Consider the following 14,513-nt stretch of genomic DNA (forward strand, 5'->3'; position numbering starts at 1 on the left):
CTCTGAAAATTTTCCCATTTTTAAAAGAATATTTATGTCATTAAATGAAAATGAGAATATAAAATATGTACCTGGCTGTCAAATAACACACATCAACATATTATATGCTCACCCGGCTGTCAAATAACACACATCAACATACTATATGCTCACCCGGCTGTCAAATAACACACATCAACATACTATATGCTCACCTGGCTATCAAATAACACACATCAACGTATTATATGCTCACCTGGCTATCAAATAACACACGTCAGCATATTATATGCTCACCTGGCTATCAATTAACACACATCAACATATTATATGTTCACCTGGCTATCAATTAACACACATCAACATATTATATGCTCACCTGGCTATCAAATAACACACATCAACATACTATATGTTTACCTGGCTATCAAATAACACACATCAACATACTATATGCTCACCTGGCTATCAAATAACACACATCAACGCATTATATGCTCACCTGGCTATCAAATAACACACGTCAACATATTATCTGAATTAACAGAATGAGGAAGAACACAATTGACCATAAAGGGGGAGGTGGCAACTGTAGAACAACTTCTGGATAAACAAGGAAAGCAAACCCTGGACCTGAAGAAAATACACCATGTTAGATTATATTTGAACAAAGACCGTGTTTGTACTCTGTAAAAAACACAGCACGTCAGTGTCTGATAATACTTAGTTTATATTAAGATGTTGATACACTGTAACTTACCAATAAACGTTTCGTTTTAAATGTTTTAGAACCAAGATTCAAGAAAATATTAATAAAGTTTGTTCTGAAATATTCTGGTATACGTTGATTTGGTAAGAAACAGAACTTTTAGTGTTTATATAAACAATTGAAGCACAAGAAGACTGAATTATCTCACCGGACTTCACAACGTCAGCAACTTCAGTCCCGTCGCCTTTCAAGTAGGTGATGTGACCGAGGACGGAAAATATCACAGTACCAGCAAATATGCTAGTAGCAGGGTTAACAATACATAGAATATTTCCGTCTCTAGAAATAAAGATGTAGAAACAATAATGAATGTGTTCAAAGTGTACAATAATATCTATTGAAAGAATAACGAATACAGAGTACAGAAAATTATTATATTGAACATTTTTGTGCGAATCATTGTTAAATAATCAAATAAAAAAATAAAAAAATTATTTTGTTTTTTTGTTACCGGAAGAAGTTGTGGCTAAACTTGTTGTAGCTTCCAAGAGTTACGACGGAACCGAAACCAATACCAAAGGTGAAAAACACTTGCGTTCCTGCTGTCACCCAGACCTAATAACATTAATAGAATAAATTAATATTGATTACAAAGAGTTAACTTCTTTAAATTTAACACTAATTTAGTTTCGTTACGTTTTGATTAAAGAATTATTAACTAGTATTAAAGCTTGATAGCAAATAAACGAAAAAAAAAGTCTCTTGACAGTTACTGATTAACAATGACACTGTTTTCACTGAAGACGTAAACTATAGCTTCATTAGATGGGAAGTTTTATTTGTTGCCCAGCCTGGTTGTTAGTGTTTGTCTTCAGCGTCAGGGGCATTAAAATGTACGGTTAATCCCACTATTCGTTGGTAAAAGAATATGCCATTGGTTCTGTCCAACAACCTGTAACATCTAACATTAATATTTACTAGTGTTTATATCGTATATGAATGTAATAATAATAACACTAGTATATTGATATAATAACAATAACATTTAAATCTGAATATAATGACAATAACATGTATATATGAATGTAATAACAATAACATTTATATATATATTCGTTGGTAAAAGAATATGTGATGGGCTCTGTACAACGACTACCTTCTGTCTTTTCAACAGATTAAAATCACTTACCTGATATATATAAACAAAAGCAGTTGTTCACCTCACGTGGAGAAAGGTCAGGAAAAACTGAAGATATGAGAAAAGTATTCAGGATTGGCTTTGCTTAGAAACCTAATTATTGTGTTCAAAGTTATCAAAACATTGCTGTAGTATAGTGTAATGCATAATTAGTAATTATGTAATAACCGGTTCTATCAAGTAGAAATGTTCATTATTATAGTATACTGTGCTATTAAATCGAAATGTTGTGTATTTTGCTTCAGTACTGCACCCAAAGTAATAAAAAGGCTTTTTTTAAATAACAGAATCGAGGAAAAGTAGTAGTAGTATCATTTACTGACAATTCTCGACACATCATTCTTGTTCTAAAAGTGGGATCTGACTGTCACTCTTATAACACACACACGGCACAAAAGCGTATAATGCGATTTATGATAACTTTGCGTGACTCAAAAGTCTCCGGTTTAACAGTTAGGCAAATTAACAACAAGGCCACTCTCGGCCATATGTAAAGTACTAAGGGCACATTAACCACAAAGCCACTCTCGGCCATATGTAAAGTACTAAGGGCACATTAACCACAAGGCCACTCTCGGCCACATGTAAAATACTATCAAATTAAATTGTTCTTAATTTAATTCAGTGTCCCCCAGTGTCTGTATGGTTATAACAGTTAATCCTAAACAAATGAGTAATTAAAACAGTTGACTAGAATCAGAGAAATACATTTAACATAATTACCGCACGATTCCCTAGGCAGTTGTGTCGTCATTGAGAACACGAAGTAGAATAAAGTCCAAGCTATTGTCACCACGTGGTGGATATTATAGAGACAAACGATGGTCATTGAAGCAAAGCCAATTCCTACTGAAAGTATAGATTACATAATGTACGAACTTTTGACATATTTGAGACACAAGTATGAGTTATATATATCCGGAAATGGTGAAAAATACTAAGGCACTAGAAGTAAACAACAATAGCTACCTTTAAAGATAGGAATCAAATTCCAGACCCCGATACCACCAACGCTGAGGTACTGACCAATGGCCACTTCCAGGAAGAATAGAGGAACAGCACACAAGACTAAACAGATGAGATAGGGAAACAAAAATGCCCCTAAATAACAAACAACAACATGTAATCCATCAGAACCATCGATTTAACATTTAGTAAGGTAAAGGTTTCATGTATATTATGTTGGATTAAACCACAAGACACACACCTCCACCATTTTCATAACACAAGTATGGAAATCGCCATACGTTGCCAAGACTGACAGCGTAGCTTATGCAGCTGAAAATAAAGCCCAGTTTTCCTACCCATTCCCCACGTTCTGGTTCGTTCTTTTTATCTGACTTTCTTACCTACTGGTCATCAGGTGTTGTGATATTTTCACCCCTTTTTCTACACTGACGATTTCTGATTTTTCATTTTTGGGAGCCATTTCTTGAATAAAGTCACAAATTTTCTACATTTTAATAAAAATTGAAACTGTAAAAAAACAAGAACATAATAATGTATTGTATTTACTAAAAAAAATATTACATGAAGATAAACGTAATTATTATAAGAAATAATTATTTAATAGGTTTTATTTGTATTGTCGTTAGTACTTAAGAATGCTAACATAGTATTGGTGATATTAAATATGTGTATATATATCATCAGAGAAATTACGTACAACTATACTGATGGAGGCGTTACTTAATATCATAAGAGGTATCTATGTTTTATCAGAAATATTACTTATGCAGAATTATATATTATTATAAATATACGTAACTAATGCCAATAATAATGCAATAATTCACAGCCGTCGGCCAAGATACACCACTGATAACATTGTGTAATATTTATCAAAACATAAAAATATCCAAAAATCACGAAAATGTGTGACGTAACTAAAACTAACATTTAGCCTAATAGATAACACTAAATTAACACCCTCTGATATTTGCTACCCTACTCTGCATGGCAATTATAAGCGGTATACTTCCAAGATGTTTAACGTACGCTAATAGGTCGTACTGGCTTTGTCGCACCAATTAGTATTGACACAGTCACTGTGGTCAGCCACAGCTGTATCTTACGTAAATGACATCTTCTGTCACTGCGTTTTTAAAATTGCAGTAATTATATATTTGTAATTGATGAGATTCAAACACTTGTAAACTGAACACTATTTTTAATGATTCACTGAAGACTAGTTTATCTCTGGTAAATGCGTTACTGTTGTATATACCTCTATATCACCAGATATAGAGAAGTCGGTTTTTTAAATTGATAATGATCAAATTTTTATTTCCTTTCATAGTGAGGTGTCGAAGCAGAGGCATGGGTAGAAATAGGCACGTTCCCAGATTCTATTTGACCGTGCCCGTAATTCCTAGTTGGCGTCTTGAAAAATAAAAATTGAAAATCATGATCAACAAATTGAAATGTCAAAAATTTCTGAAGATACATATGGGTCCGTTCTAGAAATCTTCTAGACACCTAGTGATACCTGTCCAGTCTATCCATTAGTTAGTCTGATTAGTTAATATAAATGTCACAACCTAATTCATTATTGAGTCTGATCAGTTAATATAATAGTCCCATCCTATCTATTAGGGTCTGATTGATCAATATAATGACACAAACCTATCCAATTGTGAGTCTGATCAGTTAACATAATAGTCCTGATCTATTACTGAGTAATTAGTTACCATAACAGTCCTGATGTATTGCTAAGTATTTCTAATCAGTTAACATAATAGTTCTGATCTGTCCCTAAATCAGCGGGAGCTTCACGCAATTGTACAGATTGCGTAATGTTGTCAAATATGCATATCATTTAGTAGATGGCGCGACCTGTAATACTAATCTTATTAGAATCGACGTGTTTTGTAACATCATGAAAATATGAAAGTTGTATGTTCATATTGTATGTTACGTCAGTTAAATGGCGCAAATAACCTGGTTATTTTATGATGAAACAGAAGTCTTATAAATGTATGGAAAATAAACAAGTACTTCGTAGGAAAGACCAAAGGTGGTGAGGTAAGAAAGAAACCTGCGAAGTACAAACTAACGATATCAAATCAGAGATCTAACTTGGAATGAATTCATAAAATACAAACGACTTTTGTATACTCTCGTGATATTATACCTCAGTGTCATATTCTTGTAATTAAACATTAGTGAACAATATTTGTATGTGAAATGATTGGTAAAACCGCAAACGTATTTCTAATTTTGAACAACTTTTTTATGCTGTGTTATGATTATGTTTAGAATTTTGAGAATAACTAGAGAGGTTGATACTTTATTTTAACAATAAAGGGGTGGTAGTTAGTGTTTATAAGGGTGAATCCAATTCTTAATGTATTAGTTCAAGCGCCGATATTTGAAAGTGTAAGAGCTTTGTTTGTTTGTTTTGTTTTTGAATTTTGCACAAAGCTATTAGAGGGCTATCTGTGCTAGCCGTCCCTAATTTAGCAGTGTAAGACTAGAGGGAAGGCAGCTAGTCATCACCACCCACCGCCAACTCTTGGGCTACTCTTTTACCAACAAATAGTGGGATTGACCGTCACATTATAACGCCCCACAGCTGAAATGGCGAGCATGTTTGGCGCGACCTTCAGATTACGAGTCGCACGCCTTAACACGCTTGGCCATGCCGGGCCGTATAAGAGCAATGCTAACTTCTAACATATCACTGGATACATGTGACTTACTTTTGATAACGGTAAAGGTAACTCATAAATGAAAAGCTACGTTTAGGTTCGATAAAGATAAATCTGAATTTAAACGTAATGACGAGGCTAGCGAATTTTGTAGTTAATCTGATCCTTGATGAAGACTTGGAGAAAACTGATATTTAGTGTTGATAGTGGTTAGATTGGTTTGTAACATACTAAGAGGTTGAGTTTGAAGGTTTATAAAGGAGGGAACTCATTTTTAATTTGTATAAGATGTCGTTTAACAATTTTACTAAGAGATAAGATGTTTCTTTAGGTGTTGATGGTACAACTAGAAGCTTTAGAAACTGAGACACTTAAAACAAAAACATACAGAATACTAGTAAAGAATTCAGGTTTCATAGTGAAGACGTAAGACATCCTTTTTACTGTTTTGAGCTACAGCACACGAACGATATTCACGTCACAAAGGTTCTCATGCCACGTGTGGCATTGAACTTTTCTTTCACGTGGAAACTGACTCAGCTAGTTAACAATTTACTGTACACACATGTGAAATCAGACAGACCGACGGATAACGCTGAGGAAGGTCTAGGAAAGCGTTTTAAGCCAAATAGTTAACTTTATGCTCGAGGTAAACCGTCTGACGGTGGAAACAATAAACAAAACAAACAAGTACACGAGAAGAGTTCAAGATAGAACTAAACATCGACCAACTGCTCGAAGCAACACAAATTGTTTGAACTCAACAATAATACTGTGAGCGAAACTGACAGCGAATCATTCAGGTATTTATTAGCGCCTTCTAGTGATAAAGTCCGATTTTCTGTAAATATTTATCTATGCACATTTCGAGAAGTTGCATTTATAATGGTTACTTTATATAACTGCTTTAAGGTATTCACGTACTTCAACAGAGTACAGTGCGATAATAATTATAAAAACTATGACAGTCCGTCTATGTCAATAAAAGATTTTTTTTTTTACTTTGTTATAAATTGGTCTTTTACAATACAGGAGTGTGTATGTGTTTTCCTATAGCAAAGCTACATCGTGCTATCTGCTGTGTCCACCGAGTGGAATCGAACCTCTTATTTTAGCGTTGTAAGTCTAAAGACTTACTTCTGTCCCAGAGGGGGGATTATACATACATTATTCAGATACAAATATAAGAGAGATACAAAATAAAAATGTTTATTTTATAGTAGAATAAACCATCCTCACACTTAGAGTTGAAAGTCAAGAATGGACATCACTCTTATTAATATTTAACAATTCATTGCGTAAACAGTGTACTGTATGTTAAGTAATTGTGTGCAACATACTGTAAGCCTTATTAGTATCAAATAATACATGATGTTAAAAGTGTATTATGCGTCAATTATTCTTGTCAAAGTATAAACATTATTCATATCTAATAATACACGGTGTTAACAATGTGCTGTGTTAAGTAATCTTGTAAAAAATACTATAACCTAGTAATATTTAATAATACATCGTGTTAACAGTGTGTTACATGTTCACTATTCTTGTGGAACATGCTATAAATCTTTTTAATATATAGAAATAGATGCTGCTAAAAATGTGCAATCTAACCTATAAACAGAAATATTAATTAAGTTATAAAATACACGATTTAAATCTGTGATAGTTTATTAATTTTAAGCAGTACTGTCAATGACGAAAGTATAAATTTGACTACAGAAGCTATGAACAAAACCAAACATGAAAGTCGTCAAGGGCAATATAAAGTACGCGTAAAAAGTTTAATCCAGTTTATTTTAGTAGAGTCAGACTGTATAGTTATTTCTGGTCAAATGCCAAGGACTGCTGGCCAAGATTAATCTATCGATTTTTCCCTTGGTACTCAATGTCTTAAGGCCATTAACTACAGAGTTTAATAGTTTCTTGTCTATGACAAAACTCGTTTAATTCGCATGATTTTCATTAGTAAGTGATTTTAAAGAGCTTTGGAAAAATGCTTTTTGATTAAAAATTATTAGAGAAAGATAGTTAGAAATATTATATCCTAACGATATTAAGTAAGGAATAATGTTATTAATATCATAATTATATATCGTTATCCTTGACCCTTCTCTTTCTGGGGCGAAGGTATTACAATCGTATCCGTGTGTGTGTATCTGTATTTCTTTAAAACTAATAGAAAGATAAAACAAGCTGACAAATCAGTTTGGGACAGTCCCTCTTAAATTTGATCACATAAAAATCCAGATCAAGATTCTGGATAACTTCGAAGTTGTTGGGTTTTTTTTAATAATTGGAAGATAGGGTATTTTTTGCAACTTGGGGTTAATAACTTTGTGAAGTGTGATCGAATTTGTATCAAATTTCATCAGTACATTATGGCTGAGAATCATCATCACACTACAAGAAGTGATGAATGATTATGGATCTTAGAAGGATTTTCTGAGTTTTCAAAATCCCGGAAAGGGATGAGGGAGTGCAATTTCTTTAATTGCTATTCTTTTAATTTAGGCTCTACGCAAGTACAGCGGTATGTCTCCGAATTTACAACGCTAAAATCAGGGGTTCGATTGCCGTCGGTGGGCTCAGCAGATCGCCCGATGTGATTTTGCTATAAGAAAACACACATTTTAATTTAGTTTACAAAAATACATTCTAATGTACCTTTAAATGTCTATAAATGCATTAGTTCTAACTGTTGTCTTTCCCCAAGTGACTCTTCGGTATGTCTGGTAGATTATAACGTAGAAAACCGAGGTGCGATATCCGCTTGGCCACTGTGTAGTTTTGTATGCTTAATAGCAAATAAATATAATTACTTGTAGATTTAGAATTTAGCTATCTGCAGGTCGTTACATGTATCTCACGTGCGTCATGACACAGTTACCTAATTCCCTGCGATGTCTGTCCACATTTTTATTCTTTATCAAAGAGGTATTGCATCTGCTAAAGTAGACTTACGTCTGGGTATAAACATTCTATCGGGCGAACTTAGTAATATCCCTGTTGGAAACTTTCTCTGTAGAGACGCAATAAAGAGGAGTAAGCTATCTTACAGGGATTAAATCTTCAGAACACAAGTACTTAAAAACCGGAAATTGGAATACGTGTGGAGCAACTTCTGAAATAATTTCTAAGAAAACCAATGTGATAAGTGGAATGGAAGAAAAACAAATTTATTGTAGAATTAGAAGCACGTGATACTATTATACTTACAGCGATAATGATATGATCTGATATGCACGAGAACCTAGGCATCACACTCTATTGATACTAAAGAACTGTTCATTTGTTTGTTTGTTTTGAATTTTGCGCAAAGCTACGCGAGGGCTATCTGTGCTAGCCGTTACTAATTTAGCAGTGTAAGGCTAGAGGGAAAGCAACTAGTCATCACCACCCACCGCCATCTCTTGGGCTACTCTTTTAACAATGAATAGTGGGATTGACGGTAACATTATAACGTATCCGCAGCTGAAAGGGCGAGCATGTTTGGTGTCGACCGGGATTTGAACTCGCGACCCTCAGATTACGAGTCGAGTGCCTTAACCATCTGGCTATGTCAGGCCGACTAACGAATCAGAAGAGGTGAAAAATGTATCAATAAAAAAAACACGTATTATCAAACAAATCAAAATAATTATTTTTTATTCGAGGATGGTCACGTAAAAAACAGTATTTAAGAATATTTTGGTGTGTTTCGGACTATAAACAATTTAAAATTATAAGTCACAGTTTGAAATTGCATATTCTATGACAGTTTCCTTAGGATATCTATTCCTTGCTCATAAGGCAAATAAATAAATAGGAAAACAAAACTCGGTCACTATGAAATAAACAACCATAAAGGGTGCTAATTATTAAATAGTTGTTCATGATCTAATCTACGCTATAGATACCAGTGCGATCTAAAACATTTATATAAATCAATAAAAAGTAAGCATTTGAAAGAGCAAGCTGTGTAGACAGGGAAAATAAGGTATATCTTGTGGAAAGAATCACAATGTAACTCTAGCTATATCATCTCAGGTATAACACAAACTCTAGATATATGGTCTAACGTACAATTCCAACAAAACAACAACAAAAAAAACAAGTACATTCTAAACTGTAACAAAGTAATGTTCCAAAACTTCCAAAAATCAAAACTGATACAAAATTTACGAATTGAAATAGATCACAGTTACTATTTTTTACTTTATTTTTATTTCAGATTCAAAATAGTGTTGTGATCAGAAGATATTATTTAAGCGTTTTTATTTTTAAAAAAGCAGCCCCCTGGTTAAGTATTTAAAAATTATTACATCAAGAAACATTTTAAAATTAACTATGGTGCATGGATGTTTCAGTTATATTCTAATTTATCGATTTCAAGACACTTAAAATATTCTAAGGTGGAATAATGGTTAGTAAACGTCTTGTTTTAAAGAGAAAAAAAGTTAAATTATTTAGTTCCAACGTTTTAATAATTAGATAAGAGAGAATCGTTTACTTATGATTTAAAATATAAAAACATGTTAAAACAAAATACTTAAAGTCACTCACCTGTTTAATGTTACTCTTCAAAAATAACTAAATTCCGAAGTCGATGATAGTCGATGGATACTGCTAATAATGAAACAAACTGGTATAAACACTCCTTGTTTTTATACTGCTAATAATGAAACAAACTGGTATAAACACTTCTTGTTTCCATACTGCTAATAATGAAACAAACTGGTATAAACACTTCTTGTTTCCATACTGCTAATAATGAAACAAACTGGTATAAACACTTAGTTCTTATACTGCTTATAATGAAACAAACTTGTATAAATACTTCTTAGTTCTTATACAGCTAATAATGATACAAACTGGTATAAACACTTCTTAGTTCTTATACAGCTAATAATAAAACTGGTATAAACACTTCTCAGTTCTTATACAGCTAATAATGAAACAAACTTGTATAAACACTTAGTTCTTTACTGCTAATAATGAAACAAACTTGTATAAATACTTCTTAGATCTTATACAGCTAATAATGATACAAACTGGTATAAACACTTCTCAGTTCTTATACAGCTAATAATGAAACAAACTTGTATAAATACTTAGTTCTTTACTGCTAATAATGAAACAAACTTGTATAAATACTTCTTAGTTCTTATACAGCTAATAATGATACAAACTGGTGTAAACACTTCTTAGTTCTTATACAGCTAATAATGAAACAAACTGGTGTAAACACTTCTTAGCTCTTATACAGCTAATAATAAAACAAACTGGTGTAAACACTTCTTAGTTCTTATACAGCTAATAATGTAACAAACTGGTATCAACACTCTTAGTTCTTATACAGCTAATAATGTAACAAACTGATATCAACACTCTTAGTTCTTATACAATTAATAATGGAACAAACTGGTATCAACATTTCTTAGTTATTTTGAGTATAAACTCAAATATTTTGTGAAAGTGTTGAAAATCGAGTTCAGTATTATGACTTGTACAGGAGCGAAACGACTGATGTCCAGCGATCAATATAAAGCACGTGATAAAATTTTGAAAGACAGTTATATTTACTAAAACAAAGTAACTGTACACATAAAAAAAAAAAAATGAGTGAAGTCTCTCCGATTTTGTCAATTGTTAAATATAAGTTGTCTACAACGAGCAAAACAAAACGTGTCTTCAGAGTGTCTACTCATATAAACTTGGTAAGTCTTTCTCACCGGCACGTTCTTCAATTTCAAGGTTTTCATTCACTTTGTATTTAACGATAGTTCCCATTTTGCTGTCTGGGATCGCTAGTGGAGTAACGACCGAGTTTCTTCATTGGTTGCTACTGATAAGCAGGGAAATTTCCATTGAGGATGTGAGTGAAGGCGCGAAAGATGTACATGTTACCACGTGGTAGTACGTGAGCTGTAATGTAAAGCAGCACAATCGTATGATTCAATGTCGAGCACTCGCAGCGACAGAAATAAAAAAGCAAAACAAAATCAGAACTATATTTAATAAACAGAATGATCAGGTTCTATCAGTAGCTTGATTAAATCAACATAACCACTACATACACTTTTTCACAAACCTTAACTTCCAAGAAAAATAAACAGAATTCTTGGTAAGCTTACTATTCACATCCTTAACATTAGGAGATGACAGTTTGTTATTACTTATATTAAGACACAAATATTTGGTATTACTAATATTGGAAGGTGGCTTTGTTATTACTAATATTAGAAGGTGACTTTGTTATTACTTAAAATAAAATGACCGTTTGTTATTACTCAGGTATGACTCTTTGTAATTCAGTACTAGCTGTTGAGGAACGAAAACTGTTAATCGTATAAAAAGACAACACAAGGTAACGTGCCTCTTTCATCTTTTATTATTTAATCTGTAATCACTTCATCAGATGATAATTCAATATTATGCTTTGTAGAAGGTAATAACTGACCCAGTTAACTTATTAAACGAAAAATTCATATGAACTTAAAAGTGTGTCCTGTTTCAGGGCTGTTGTATTTGATACAAACCATGTATACTGTCGGGCGAATTGCAGTTAACATACGCTGGGGTATGAATGTTAAAACACACACACACATTCATCAGTGGCTAGTATATATATATATATATATCTGTGTTCTTCCCTATACCACCAGAGGGTAATATGAATAAACTTCTGTATACCAGAGACTATTATGTGTGTGTGTGTATATATATATTTATATATGTTTATGGCTTAAACATTTATGGTTATAATATATATATAATTGTTTATACAAAAGGTTGCATACATATGTTTTTGTCTATACCACAAACCTTTTGGTCTTTATATATGCAAAAACGGCTCGTTTGGGTTGAGAAAATATTTTACATAAAAAAGCGAACAACATTTCGATCTTCTTCGGTCATCGTCAAGTTCACAAAGAAAGAGGTAACTGACCGGAAGTTGACCACATGTTTGGAAAGGGTTGTGTCACTGAGTGTCGGAATGTAGAGGGCGGTGTTAGATGTTTGAATATATAATTTTATTTATTTTATTATATTAATATAGGTATAAAGGCGTTCCTTTATATTGGTTTATTTTGGGTTTAAGTTGTTGTATAAGTAAGACTTCTTTAATTTTGCGTTTGTTTACGTTTGTTTCTTTATTTAGTATTTGAGTGTTTTCTATGGTTATGTTGTGTTTATTTGACTTGCAGTGTTTGAAAACGTGTGAAGGCGACTTTTTATGCCGCCATAAAACTATGCTCACCAGATAAAATTAACGACGAATTAGACAAAATAAAACAATACTTCATCAACATCAATAAGTTTCCTCCACAATCCGTAGAAAACATTATACGCACACACCTAGACAGAAAGCAAAATCAACCAACAAAAGTAAATATATTTCACGAATCAAAAAATCAACTCACATATTACTCATACAGTAGACTTCACTCAGTAACTCACATATTATTCATACAGTAGACTTCACTCAGTAACTCACATATTATTCATACAGTAAACTCAGCAACTCACATATTACTCATACAGTAAACTTCACTCAGTAACTCACATATTACTCATACAGTAGACTTCACTCAGTAACTCACATATTACTCATACAGTACACTTCACTCAACAACTCACATATTCACTCATACAGTAGACCTCACTCAGCAACGCACATATTACTCATACAGTAGACTTCACTCAACAACTCACATATTACTCATACAGTAGTCAACAACTCACATATTACTCATACAGTAGAACTCACATATTACTCACATATTACTCATACAGTACAGTAGACTTCACATATTACTCATACAGTAACTCACACTCACATATTACTCATACAGTAGACTTCACTCAACAACTCACATATTACTCATACAGTAGACTTCACTCAACAACTCACATATTACTCATACAGTAGACTTCACTCAACAACTCACATATTACTCATACAGTAGACTTCACTCAACAACTCACATATTACTCATACAGTAGACTTCACTCAAGCAACTCACATATTACTCATACAGTAGACTTCACTCAACAACTCACATATTACTCATACAGTAGACTTCACTCAACAACTCACATATTACTCATACAGTAGACTTCACTCAACAACTCACATATTACTCATACAGTAGACTTCACTCAACAACTCACATATTACTCATACAGTAGACTTCACTCAACAACTCACATATTACTCATACAGTAGACTTCACTCAACAACTCACATATTACTCATACAGTAGACTTTCAACTCAACAACTCACAACTCACATATTACTCATACAGTAGACTTCACTCAACAACTCACATATTACTCATACAACAGTAGACTTCACTCAACAACTCACATATTACTCATACAGTAGACTTCACTCAACAACTCACATATTACTCATACAGTAGACTCATACACTTTCAACAACTCACATATTACTCATACAGTAGACTTCACTCAGTAACTCACATATTACTCATACAGTAGACTTCACTCAACAACTCACAACTCACATATTACTCATACAGTAGACTTCACTCAGTAACTCACATATTACTCATACAGTAGACTTCACTCAACAACTCACATATTACTCATACAGTAGACTTCACTTCAACTCACATATTACTCATACAGTAGACTTCACTCAACAACTCACATATTACTCATACAGTAGACTTTATTCAGCAACTCACATATTACTCATACAGTAGACTTCACTCAACAACTCACATATTACTCATACAGTAGACTTCACTCAACAACTCACATATTACTCATACAGTAGACTTTATTCAGTAACTCACATATTACTCATACAGTAGACTTCACTCAGTGAATCACAAAAATTACTCATACAGTAGACTTCACTCAACAACTCACATATTACTCATACAGTAGACTTCACTCAGTAACTCACATATTACTCATACAGTAGACTTCACTCAGTAACTCACATATTATTCATACAGTAGACTT

General features: G+C 33.0%; 1 long non-coding RNA gene across 1 annotated transcript; it reads right to left on the reverse strand.

The window, feature by feature from the left end:
- Positions 1-481: 481 nt before the first annotated feature.
- On the reverse strand, positions 482-3,368 carry LOC143242797 (uncharacterized). The gene is made up of 4 exons (XR_013023252.1): positions 3,236-3,368; positions 1,200-1,303; positions 897-1,027; positions 482-612 (listed from the first exon to the last, which is right to left on the reverse strand). It is a non-coding gene; the product is annotated as an uncharacterized LOC143242797 (long non-coding RNA).
- Positions 3,369-14,513: the final 11,145 nt, after the last annotated feature.

This window comes from Tachypleus tridentatus, unplaced genomic scaffold, assembly GCF_004210375.1.
Source record: "Tachypleus tridentatus isolate NWPU-2018 unplaced genomic scaffold, ASM421037v1 Hic_cluster_2, whole genome shotgun sequence".
NCBI classification, from domain to species: domain Eukaryota; kingdom Metazoa; phylum Arthropoda; class Merostomata; order Xiphosura; family Limulidae; genus Tachypleus; species Tachypleus tridentatus.